The sequence below is a fragment of the Mustela erminea genome, chromosome 2, assembly GCF_009829155.1.
Source record: "Mustela erminea isolate mMusErm1 chromosome 2, mMusErm1.Pri, whole genome shotgun sequence".
Taxonomy (NCBI): domain Eukaryota; kingdom Metazoa; phylum Chordata; class Mammalia; order Carnivora; family Mustelidae; genus Mustela; species Mustela erminea.
In genome coordinates, this window is record NC_045615.1 from 128053912 (window position 1) to 128066242 (window position 12331).

Below are 12331 nucleotides of genomic sequence, written 5' to 3' on the forward strand. Positions count from 1 at the left end.
CAAGATCTATATTTTTTTTTCCAGAAGGTTAAGAATATAAAGACAATTGATCAGTGATGTGTTATTTGGAAAACAATAATAAGGGAAATGAGTTTCCCCAAGCACACAACTCATCACAGCTATTTCCAAGATGTTTTAATTAAAGGCAAACTTCAAATTAAAGTAGGACCTGTATGGGTTGAAGATGAATAGAGACTTTGATAAGTTTGAAGGGTGGCTATAGCTCTTTTCTCTTACTCATTCTTTGAAGATTGAATAGCTCTAAGTTGATGAAAAAATAGTATGAAAAAAAAACAAAGTAAAAAGAAATGACTACATTAGTTTGCAGCAATTTATTTTTGGCTCTTCTGTTACCTTAGTAATAATCTTGAAAGGTGTTTAAATCCTGTTCTTTGCCAAACACAATTTTCTACTCATTATAAAACAGATAGATTATTTCACACATGAATACTTTTAATTGTCTGACATTTTACTAATGTTCACATTCCTAAACCCAAGTCTAGACGATGAAATGGCAAAGAGATGGAAAGAAAAAAAAGATCATCGCTCGATGTCAGCTGATTCAGCTAGTCAGAGTCTATATGATTGACTGATTCTTTTCCTGAAATACCCAGGTGTTAAGAGACACAACTAATACAAATCCACATAATTAACCCACTGTAATGAATTACCTGACTTATCTGGCATCGAGCCATTTTTAAAATGAAGAGCCGCTTCATTGTTAACATTACCACAATAGTGGGGAGGCCTTACTGGAAAACAACTGAATATTTAGACCAAATACTTTGAGCACACTATTTAAGATCACTTATTTGAACAAAACAAATGATGTCAAGGATCCACAAGTATCAACCCTAATAAGGACAAATAGCAGAAAGTTGTGAATACCCAGTATACTTCCAGGGGAGTTTTTATGGATAGACATCAATGTTTCTCCACAGAAGAACAGAATTTATATCCTTCAATAGACCTGCTTGAATGAACTTATGCAGTGTTTTGATTTGATTTATTTTCCTAGTCCTAAGATAAAATGAGGGAGATCTATGAGAGCATGCAGTAAAGTTCCCACCACTTCACTCTCTGAGATCTGTCTCAAGTTCTGCTTCATCTAGAAGTCATTCCAATTCACTCCAGTCAATTGGAGACCTCCTACTACATAGTTGACATGACTATCTACGTTCAGGATAAATGTACCGTGAAATAAATTGCCTGCCTCCAGAGGACATCTGTAACTTGGGCCTCAACAATGTGGCAGAGTACAAGAATAGTAAAGTTTGAAAGGGCATCTAACTCTGCAGTGGAGAGAACAAGTTAAGGAAGACAGTCAAGAAGAAATGTTAGTAGTGATGTATAATTAAAAGTAAGGTGAGCTTCACAAGATTGGTATCCAGGTAGAAGGAAAGGATGGAAGAAGGGAGGTGATTTACATTGTGTGTTACCCTATTCTTGATTTACAGCTCTCCCTTCTCTGGATTTCTGCTGTTTCCCTTAAATTGACATAGTTTTCACTTCCCAGTGTTTTAAAACTCTTCCATGTTCTTTCCCAAACCATATAGTCAATTCTCTATTTCCCCATCACTCTTACCCAGTGCCCAGCATGGAGCTGTGCACAGAGAACGTTCTCACTAATGAATGCATTAAATGAAAATGGAAATTTCAGAATGGGAACTTTTTTAAAGACCTTATAAGATCACCTTCAAATGATACTATGAAGATGCATTGAATCTCTGTCTTTACATAGATTTATCCTGGTAGCTATTTGACTGAGTTCTCCATTTCCCTTCCTTTCTTGTGGTCACTACAGCAGGTGGATTTTGTATACCAACAGAATTGAGTCCATGAGGCTAATTTCCTAAATAAAGTTTAACAGAAGGCAGTGCTAAACTGCCTTTGCTGCCTCACAAAGGGAAAGGGCAACATGACTTAGAGATGAAACTGACTATTTTTTGTCCCAAAATTGTTCTATCATTCCATGTTGAATGCAGTGATTCAATTTTATGAAAAGTTATTTATAGAAACTTTTAAGAGAAAAGGTGCTGCCGAGGTATGCTAGCAGCAATCCTCCCCGCCCCCCGGCATAAATCCTGAAACTGGAAAAATTGATTTAAAAAATAGACGTTCTTCAGATTTGATTTCTGACTTTTTTGAAAATTGGACATTCAGCCTTTTTCAAAGCAAATATAATAATAAAATAATGGTCTCACTAAGAATATATTCCTTTAAAAAGGGTTGTTTTTATAATTTGAAGAAGGAAAAGATTTTAAACAGAGAATCAGTGCTTATGGCTTTAAATTAGAATAACCATTTAAAATGAGAGGTGGCCACATTAGCAGTTTTCAAAATTATGCTAAAGCATGAGAACATGTTTTAGTTCTAAAAAGACAGGAATCACTGATTTTGAATGAATCACAGTAGCATGCAAATTGGCTTACCATTAAGGTATTGCCATAAATAACATTAATTTCTCTGAAACTCATAATTAGGTCAAGTATACCATTATAATTCACCTTGAGGTTGGTTAAGAAAGTACAACTTTAGAGAAAAAATTAACATAGGAAGCTACCCTTGGAGCTAAAAATGAAAGAAAAATCCCTTACATTTATATTGAAAATAAATGTAGCCACCCATTATGAGAAATTCTCTTTCTCTAAGCAGTCTCCTCAGGGCCAGATTCACCATTGGTAAAGTCAGGTCACTTTTAGCTTTTTAGAATTTTAAACTTCTAAGAGTAATGAATCTGTGCCCTTTCTCATAATATGACTTTGTATTAAGATCCCGACTTGGTTAATAATGAAGGGAAAGAAGCACATAGGGAGTGCCTCCCTTTACTTCTCTCTCTCTTTTCTTCCTTGCTCTGCCAACATGTGCTTGATGACTCTTCTTGGAAGAGCAGCCTTAGAACCTGTTTTCTAATTATTCAAATGGGGAAGACCACATTGGCAGAGCAGACTCTGAATCTACTTCCTGAGCAGTTGACATGACTGCATATGACAGGACTGCCTTTCTCACCCATCACAGAGAAGCTGAAACAGAGCACTCAGGAATAACAGAGTTGCTTTGAGAAGATCATCCATCCATATCTAGGTGGTACTTAAAATGGAATTGATTTCTATGTGTAAGCCATGATAGCCCAGCCCACTGATATAATGAGATCCAGTGACTAGACCAGCAATTTATTCTTCCTTGGCAGAAAAGTTGAAAAGGTAGTTGAAACAGAGGGCTAGAGGTTTCTCAATAGACTGAGACAGAAGAGAAGGACAAACAGGTACATGCCCTACCTAATATTCAAATGTTAGTTTAATTCAGCATTTCCCAATATGCATTCTACATATAATAGATATAGTTTTTATTGTGTCCAATTATCCTTTATAAAGTACATCATTAGTTTTTTATATAGTGCTCAGTGATTCATTAGTTGTGTATAACACCCATCGCTCATCACAACACATACCCTCCTTAATACCCATCAACCTGTTATCCCATGCCATCTTCTTCCCCTCTGAAACCCTCAGTTTGTTTCCTAGGGTCCATAGTCTTTCATGGTTCATCTCCTCTGATTCCCCCTCTTCAGTTTTTCCTCCCTTCTTTTATGGTCTTCTGAGCTATTCCTTATGTTCCATGTGAGTGAAATCATATGATAATTGTCTTTCTCTGCTTGACTTATTTCACTTAGCATAATCCCCTCCAGTTCCATCCATGTTGATGCAAATGGTGTGTATTCATCCTTTCTGATGGCTGAATAATATTCCATAGTATATATGTACCACATCTTTATCCACTCATCTTAGGAAGGGGATTTCAACTCCTTCCACAATCTGGCTGGACACTGCTGGTATATATCCCAGGGTGCATGTGCCCTTTTCTTTTCACTACATCTGTATCTTTGAGGTAAATACCTAGTAGTGCAATTTCTGGGTCATAGGGTAGCTCTATTTTTAACATCCTGGGGAACCTCCATACTGTTTTCCAGAATGGCTATACTAGCTTGCATTCCTACCAACAGTGTAGGAGTTTCCCCTTCTCCACATATATTTCTGATAATATTAATCCATAGATTTTTAAAATTTCACTTGAATTGTGATATTCAGTGATTCTTAATATGTTAAATCAATGGTTCTCAAGATTGCAGAAGAACAGATATTAGGTAGCACAATAAAGCCATTGGTCATTTTTGACTCTCAATTTAAATAGTTTGTTGTTATTATTGCTGTTGTTTTCCCAAAATAAGACAACAGTCTTGAGAACTATGTCAGGCCAACCTGTTACAGTAGTTTCCTATAAAAAGTAGTTAAAGAGAATGTCAAATGTGAAGTTGCATCCTGTACAAACAGAAGCAGAAAGCTTTGGGCAGAAAAAGGGAGAGAAGTAATGTCAATACATAGCTTTGATTGAGCAGCTCCCTGTGCCAGGTACTTTTCAAGCACTTAATACACACTATCCATTCAATCTTTACAACTCTCTGCTTTTATCTTCTTTCTACATATATGGAAACATGGAAGTAAAAGGGCTTAATTGACTTCTCCAAGTTGACACAGCTTTAAGTGGTAGAAAGTAGATTCAAACTCAAGAATGCTATGTCCAGAACTGATGCTTTTGAAGCTACACTCTACTACCTCTGCTATTCTACAAGGAGTTCAGCTTTTTTCACTTTAAACAATCTCATCTTTTCAGAGTCAAGAGGTAGGAAATGGGGTGGGGTGGAAAGGTATGTCAGAGAGGTCAAAAAAGTCTAAGAAAGAAGCTGTCAAAAGCTGCTGAGATCATCTGGTTCATGTTTGGAAATTTGGAAGAAGATCACCTCAAACAAGTGCACCTGTGCATTCATGGGCCACCACAGTGTTGTGTGAATGTTGTCCTTGATATTTAGACACAAAGAGGGCTTGTGTTATTGCTTTTCTGTGGTGTGAAAGCAGTCCAGGAATTCCTGTGTGTGCTGGGTTGAAAATTCAGAAGAAAGACATAAGAATGTTCTGACATGAGGGTTGGGAAACCAAATCTGTCTGAGACCCAGAGATCTGTAATGTCAGTGAAAACCAAAGTGAGCCAAATTCATCAAGAATTTAGTCCATGCCAGTAGGACAGACCATAGACAAACCAGCACAGATGCCAATAGTAAATTCTAGAAGATAATTCAGCAGACAAGCTTCAAACAAGGCAGTCAAGACAACTCAAGACCATAATGTGTCTGAGGCCACAATCCCCATCCCTAGGCATCATGAGCAACAGTAAATTCCCACTTGATTCCAGGTTCATCTAGGATTCCAACTAGAGGCAAGAAGAGTCTTTGAGCTTGACTACCAAAAAGAGTCTATGTTGGCCAGAAATTGCTTTGAACTAGAAAGTTCTAACTATAATATAGCAAATTGGCACTTTTTAATTGGTTTCTCATCCCTACCCCATCACACCTGACTATCCAGCAAAGTATAGAGATCACAGTGGTGATTAAAACAGCTTTTTTTTTTTTTTTAAGTAAAGAATATGGAGAAAATTTTTGTATGCCCCAATTTATAGACTGTCCAATTACAAGCAACATTTACACAGAACATAAGTTCTATGTGAGATTAATAAATATTATTCAAAATATTTCCTTGCTATGTAAAATTGGGAATATGACTTTAAAAATTAAAGAGTTTTCTATGGTACACAAATTCTCAGAAACTTAAATTAGGGTCATTAGCATTGTGAGTCTATGAGAGCAGCTTATATATACCAAGTTTTGAAATGTACTGTTTCTAAACATTCTGACGTGTTAAATTTTCCATATTAAATTTTCCATATTCAATTCCCCATTTACTATAATTAGTATTACATAAAACACTCTTTGGAAAACAATGGCTTGGCTCAACATAAGGGATCTCTGTGATTGTTATATATAAAGTCAGGAGATCCAGATCCAGAATATGTATAGTTATATACACACACACACACACACACTCACAGGAGACAGAGAGTAAGAGAGAGAGATCTAAATCTCTTTGAGTGTATTATAAAATTACCTACTATTATTTTAGTGAAAATTACCAGAGTTGTCAATCTTATTCCACAAAATTTACATTATATATTCATTTTGTGCTACAGAGTAAGATAGTGAGATTGTGTTTTCAGCTTAGTAAATTGTGTCATACATGACATCTGAGGACTATTGGCTAGAGTAAGATGGTCTAAATTTTGTGTTAACATTAGTTGAGAAAAGCTAAGTAAGTTTTCCTTCCTGCCTGCTCAAGCTCAAGATTCACTTTAGCACAGAGAATCAGAGGCTCTGGTATTCTTTTACTGGTGTAGATAATCCTTTATTAATTTATATTAAAGTTTTGTATGAGTAAAATATTTTCTAGAAATATCTAGATGACCAAAGTAGGAGCTATTCCCAAACCCCACATATTTTGATTCTTTGTTGTTTTTTTTTTAATCTGACTTAATTGTACCTGAAAAACTTTAAGTTACATAAAATGATGAACATTTTGCTTTCTTGGACCCCTCTTGGAATACTTCTAAGGTTGTTCTATTTTACCTAATCGATGTCAGGGATATCACTTCTAACTCCCAAGACAGGTGTTGTAACACAATGGTTAGAAAATCTACAGCACATTATAATCAGTTATTCTGAAATGATCTTAATGTTGTATCAACACAAATAAGCTGTTTAAATTCCTGTTTTAGCAGCATCTGTTGCTGGCAGATTTAACACCTGATTGTCAGATCAGGATTTCTAAATCCTTTCATCCAGAAAATACTAAAAGAATAGTTAAAACATGTGACAAACCTTTATCTTTAGAGTTCAGGATTAATTTGGAGAAGTCGTCATTTTCCTCCCTTTTTTAGCTTGTCTCTTAAATGAAGCAGAAGCACATTCTGGTTACTTTCAATCAGGGAGATATATTAAAAGTAAATATAGAGAAACAAGGAAAATCACACACTCTAGAAACATGTATTACTGCTGGGGGGAATTAACAGTTTCCCCAGGTGTCCAAGAGCAGCTGTGGTCTCCTTGTTGAAGAATGTGACTATTAAAGATGCATGACTATGTCTCTTGATTCTAATGCTTATCCAGTACATCTGTTAGCATACGCATCACTCCCAACCACAGGTGCTCTTTCTGTCTCACAGTCATGCTCCCGAGAGAGAGAGAGAGAGACACTCTGACAGTTGGGCAGCCTTCCCATATTAAAACATGGCATAATTTTTATGAGCCCATGACTGTTTACATATGGCTGCTCATGGGCACAAATCTATTCCTGCTTTAAGTGAGCACTATCACAAAGGGAGGGTCCCTTCATTAGCTTTCCTTGAAAATATGGGAGTTGCAGGCATTGTGAACCTAGTCCCCTTTCAATGCTTCTCAAGAACTAACTATGAAGGATCTACTTCCAACTGATACATAGCCTACCACGGTCTCATGGGTGCCAACAAAATATAAGAGATTCCTGAGTCAAAGACAATGGCCAGCTTATTATTTACAGTAGTAGCAGTAGGCAAAGCATCATCATTTTGTACCACTTTGCCAAGCCACAATTCCCAGAGAGCACCAGGAAAAGGTCAAGGTGATACATGCAGGAGAGGAATCTCAAGCTTAGGGAGCCTGAATCTCTTTAAATGGACTGTAAGCTATCCTGAACTTTTCCCCAGAAGGAGACATGCATGATCTTTATTATACTTGCTGTGGTTTGAATATATGTCCTCCCCCAATTCATATGTCAAAAACCCTAATGTCCAATATGATGATATCAAGAGATGGGGCTTTTGGGAGACACTTAGGTCAGGAGGGTAGAGGCCATTATAAGAGAAACCCCACAGAGATCACTCACTCCTTTCACCTCGTGAGGATACAATGAGAAGACTGTGGCATACAAGAGGGCCATCACCAGACCTCAAAAGCACCCTGGTCCTAGACTTCTAGCCTCCAGAACTTTGAGAAATACATTTCTGTTGTTCATAAGCCGGCCTGTCTATAGTATTGTAACAGCCTGAACAGACTGAGAAAATGGTGGAGAGCAAACAAAGATGAACTTTGCTCCAGAGAGTAGTATTTTAGTTTTCCAACGTTGTTCCCTAGACAAACATCTCTGAAGGACAGTTCAGCGAAAAAGTCAAGCAGTGCCGTTGCTTGCAAGAAACAGAGAAACACAAGAGAATTGTCTCCCAGAAGACTCCAGCTCAAAAAACGCTCAGAATGATTTATATGAAGAGATATAATTAGCTCTTTTCTGGCTAGAACCATGGAGAGTGCAGATGAAAAGAAAAAGAAGGTTCCTACTGTGCCAGAAACCCTTAAGAAGGGGTGAAGGAATTTCACAGAGTTGAAGATCAAATGTCTGAGAAAGAAATTTGTTCAAAAGATGCTTCAAAAGGCAAGGAGGAAGCTTATCTATGAAAAAGCTCAGCATTACCACAAGGAACAGAACTAAGACTGGAATAACGAGGATAGCAAGAAAATCTGGCAACTTCTACATACCTGCAGAACCTAATAAATTAGCATTTGTCTTCATGATCAGAGGTATCAATGGTGTGAACCCAAAGATTCAGAAGGTGTTGCAGCTTCTTCGCCTTCACCAGATCTTCAATGACAGCTCTGTTAAGCTCCGCAAGACTTTAGTTAACATGCTAAAGATTGTGGAACCTTATATAACATGGGGGGACCCAAACCTGAAGTCAGTGGATGAATTGATCTACAAGCATGGTTATGGCAAAATCAACCAGAAGTGAATTGCCCTGACAGATAACACATTGATTGCCCAATCTCTTGGTAAATATGGCATTATCTGCATGGAGGATCTGATTCACAAAATCTATACTGTTAGAAAATGTTTCAAAGAAGCAAATAACTTTTTATGGTCCTTCAAATTATCTTCTCCATGAGGAGGAATGAAGAAAAAGACCACCCATTTTGTAGAAGGTAGAGATGCTGGCAACAAAGAAGACTAGATTAATAGACTTATTAGAAGGATGAACTAAGGTATCTACCATGATTATTTTTATAATCTGGTCAGTAATAAAGAACTACTCTCAAATGGAAAAAAAGATATAATTAAACAAAATAACATTGCAAACATGAAATATTTGAGTTGCATGTGAAAATTGAAAACATCAAGTGTGAACTCTTATCATTCATAGTCACCTCTTCCCATTCCAAGATCTATACCAGATTCTGCCTTAAATTCGTTGCTTCTTCTTAGTGGCTTCCTCAAAACATTGAGAAAATTGACAAATATCTTTCAAACAGCCAGGGTCTCCATAGACATAAAGCATTTCCTGTTCATCTTAGCACCATAATTTCTTCTTCTTCTTCTTCTTCTTTTTTTTTTGTAAAATACAAGGAGATATGAACAAAAGTTTTCCTGTTCTCAAAAACAGAGAACTCACTATAAGATCTCACTGACCCAACTATCAGCTACTATTTTCCTTCTAGTTAAACCTGTTTTCATGGCTAACAATGGATATCTGAAGGAAAGAATAAATTAACTTCCAGAAAGTGGCAGAGTATCATTAAGGTATTTCTGTTTTGTTTTTGTTTTATTGTTTTTGTTATTGTTTGTTTGTTTTGTTTTGATTTTTCTTACATAAACATGTATATCATATATTTCTGAATGCAAAACAGTAGTTGATTATGACAGAGACTCTATGCCTCTCAGATGCCTACTTTTCTTTTCTTTCTTTGCAATGATAGTCAACTAATTCAGACAATTAATATAATCATTCACAAGAATATATTACTTGACTGCTTTTATCTAGATATAGCCATGGAACTAAGGTCTGCCAAAATTGACAAGGTTGTAAACAGATGTTTTGGAAGTAAAGTGGGGAAGACTCCATGAAGGTTCAAGCTGATTCTTCACAGAGATGTGCTCTTTTTGTCTTTTCCCTCTACTTCATTATTGCTGCTTAAAATCTGAAAGCAATGGAGCTATAGAAGTCCCTGCTAAGGACTATGGACCAGGTTAGAAGCATCCTGTGTCTCTAAAGCCTTCCTGAAAATATTATACGAGCCTCCATAACCTCTATCTCAAAATTTCTAATACACGAGACTAAAACAAACAAACAAACATCCCAACTGTGTTTAAGCCATTATGTTTTTTGCTTATGGGGGTGGGGGATGAGGTAAGTTTTATTCTTTGCAGCCCAAATAATTGCTAACCATGTAGTGATTTTTATAGAAAATCTGGAAAGTATATTTAAAAATACAAGAAAAACAAAGCCATCTCATATTCTTGTTTTAGTGGCAAAATTTATCTAGATTATCAACATGGTAGAAATAGTAAATCTAAACCACCTCTAGTATGAGGACACAAGCATTTTGTATTTAGAATTTTACCTCAAAAATTTATTGTTGGCTTCCTTTTTTAAACATAACACATTCTTGGTTTTAGCAATTAAGGATCTAATTTCTACTTTTGAAGTCTTCAGTAAGGTCCATGAGTTAGAAATATTACACCTGAGATTTTCACTAGGTCTCAGGTTTTGGTGGTGTATCTAATGCCTTTATTCATGTCTATTTTATTATTCATATAATGCAGGCACATAATACATTTAAATGGTGCAAAATATATAAAATAAAAAGCTCCCTTCTTTTTCATTAAGTCCCTTCGTTAAGCCCTTTTTTATCAAACTATAAATGATAAACAACTTTTATTTATTGTTCCTAAAAAGTCATCATGTCTCCAAAATGAATACATGAATACAATGAGCATCTATTTTATACAAAAAACTATTTTTAAATCCTAGGAATTCAGCAGTGAACAAAGCATCTATTCTGACATTTTGGAATTTATTTTTTTCATAAGAAACTTAGAAAGGAAGAAATAAAGAAAAAAGCAAATATTTAATATAACATCATGTGGTATGGCACTCACATGAAAAAAAAAGAATACAAGGAGTGATGGTAGAAAGCGACTTGAGTGAAGGGGTTGGAGTACTTAATATAGGGTGGTGAGGGACAATTTGTCTGGTAAGGTGTCATTTTAGAAAGTATATAAAAATATGATGGAATCTAATAAGTATGTAGCAACTTTGGTTTTTTTTTTTTCACTTAATACTACATCTTGAAGATACTTCCATTTGCTTTGTATTCTCATTTTCAACATACCACACTTTATCATTTCATCAGATAAAGCCCAATATTTCAGATATTCCTAAATTTAATGAGTGGCATGAAACATAAGATTAGAAAAAAAAATTTATATCATCTAGTCTAATTTCCTTATGTTAAGAGTAAAAATGCTGAAACACAGATATGTTCAATGACTTTGCTAAGGACATATAGGTGAATTCTGTAGGATGAGTCTCAAATGTGGTTCTTGGCACTATTTCACACATTATTAGCACATTCAAAAGAACAAAAAAATTAACTCAGATCTCTCAACTCCACCTGAGTGGCTCAGTCAGGTCATGATCTGAAAGTATCTGCCTTCAGTTCAGGTCATGATCCCAGAGTTCTGGGATCAAGACTTGCATCAGGCTTTCTGCTCAGCAGGGAGTCTTCTTCTCCTTCTGTCTGCTGCTCCCCATGCTTGTGCTTTCTCTCTCTCTCATTCTCTCTCTCATTTTATCTCAAATAAATATATAAAATCTTTTTTAAAAAGTAATAACAGTTCATTATCATTTGGAGTACCCATTCAAAGCTGTGTTTGGCATCATCTTTATTCAAACATGAATGATCTGATAACTAAGTTATGAAATTAAATGCTAAGTCCATCAAGACTAGAGTTCAGTAGGGACTCCTGGGTAGCTCAGTTGGTTAAGTGTCTGACTCTTGGTTTCTACCTAGGTCATGGTCTCATTGCTGTGAGACTGAACCAGCTCACTGGGCTTTGAGCTCAGTGGGGAGTCTGTTTCAGATTCCTTCCCCTTCTCCTTCTGCCCCTCCCCACTTGTGTGTTCTCTCTCTCTCTCTAAATATTAATAAATAAAATCTTAAAAAAAAAAAAAGAATAGATCCCAGTAATGGGTAGGATCCAAAAATTCAATTGGCAATGTTACATTGTTTAAACATTTATATTTATAGATTATGTATATGCATATAGATGTGCATATGCCTGTGTATGCATATACAAATATATATATTATGTATATATGTACAATGTAATTCAATGTTAAAAATTTGTGTTCACATTACAGTTCCAGTAGGCTAGTTGGCTGAAATGTATTTTAGCCATCTTAATTCATATTCCAGATAGGCTGGCTGAACCTTTAATCTCATTTTGGTTACAATGACTAATTTTTTAGTCAGTGATTTAAGTTATTGATTACTAGGCCTAGATGGTTTACAAACATTTAAGGATATTTTTAGTTGACATGAGAAAGGACCACAATACTTTGAAACACATAAATTTATTAA

General features: G+C 35.8%; 1 pseudogene; it reads left to right on the top strand.

Moving 5' to 3' along the window:
• The first annotated feature begins 8216 nt into the window (after window positions 1–8216).
• Window positions 8217–8952, top strand: LOC116583879 (annotated as a pseudogene).
• The last annotated feature ends 3379 nt before the right edge of the window (window positions 8953–12331 follow it).